Genomic DNA, 1,705 nt, shown 5'->3' on the forward strand with positions numbered 1-1,705 from the left:
TCTGTCTATGTCCCAGAGCCTTGTAGTGGGTGTGAATGCCATTTATATCCATTTTTAGGCCCTTTTTATATGGCTAAAGTGGTACAAAGCAGCTTCCATGTCAATGAGATTCAGATCTACTGAGTCAAATTCTCTTTTAAAGCTATATCTACACTTGGAGCTGGGGGAGCAGAGGTACAGACACCTGCCTCAAGCCTGTGCTGATAGTGTCTGAGTGGGTTTGTAAAACCAATGATGAGCTCATGGTACTGCCGTTTGCCACTGCCTGTGCTACTATGGCTGCACTACTATTTTTAGCACACCATCTCAATGACGGTGAACACAGGTATGTCTACATGAGCTGGTAATCACATCTAGATATACCCTAAATTACACCAGTGTGAAACTAAATTAAGGGATTCATATTACAAACCCATGAGCATGATTCAATGAAAGAAAACTGTTGGCTTCAGATCTTACCCTCAAAGGAGGGCACAAGCAGTCCTGTTTCAATTAGTGACATTTACCTCATTGTGACTACTTATAGTGGGAAACATTACACCGGGTAGTAATTGCTCATGGAATCATGGCATAACTGTATGAACTTCCCTGCAGCTAATCCAAATTTGTTCCTGTCATGTTAAAAGCAGAGTTCCCCTGGATAAATCCGTCTGCTTTGGATAGGGTAGGTAGGTAATTGTCATAGATCCATGGATTCCAGGGTCAGAAGGCTCTGTTGTAATCATTTAGTCTGAGCTTCTGTATAAACCAAGCCAGAAAATTCCCACAAAGTAATTCATGTTTGAACTAGAGTATACATAAAAACAAAACAAAGCATCCAATGTTGATTGAAAGATTGTCAGTGATAGAGAATCCATCACAACCCTATTCCGTGGTGTATTCTCCATATCAAGTAAGGACTTGCTACCAAATTTTGACCTCATTATAGTGAAGCACTTAAGCATGTGCTTCACTTGAAACCTGAGCATAGTCATGTGGAAGTCAATGGGAGTTTAACACATGCTCATTTAATCCCACTTAAGTATCATCTTACACCTCATTGGTTTCAGTGAGGCTACTCATGCTTAAAACTTAGCACCCACTTTATTTACAAAAATTGAATAATAGTCTTTCTATATATCTAGGTATTTATGTGATCTGCATCACTGTAATATAAGCACCTTCACAGAGATGGATTGTGTTTACTCTAGCAGTACCTCTTTGAGGGTGGTCTATATTATCCCCATACAGACGGGGAAACCAGAGCATGGGTGTTTGATACACAGTTTCCCAACATGGGGTGTTAAAATATATTATGTTTTGGTTTCTTGCTCTCTCTTCTTATGGATGATCACTGAACAATGAAGAAGATTAAGTGACTCAGCAAAGGTCATCCAGGGAGTCTGCGGCTGAGCCAGGAATGTAACCAGGCCTTCTGAGTTCCATGCTGGTGCCTTATCAATTAGTTGGCTAAAAAAGGAATGTTCTCCAGCCTAATTTACCAAATGAAACATAAGGGCAAATATGACCATTTTTACTGCTTTCCAACTGGAGTAAAGTTGGTAATGTATAAGTAAATCTGGAAGAAATTCCTTTTTCACACTCTTTTTACTGTCTAAAGCAATAAAACCACATGATTAATCTATTGTCATTGAAAGTCAATGGGATTTGAGCATCTAACTTCCTTAGGCCTTGGCTACACTCGCGGATTCACAGCGCTGCTGCG

This window comes from Terrapene carolina, unplaced genomic scaffold, assembly GCF_002925995.2.
Source record: "Terrapene carolina triunguis isolate 2854851 unplaced genomic scaffold, T_m_triunguis-2.0 Scaffold1000, whole genome shotgun sequence".
In the NCBI taxonomy this organism is placed as follows: domain Eukaryota; kingdom Metazoa; phylum Chordata; order Testudines; family Emydidae; genus Terrapene; species Terrapene triunguis.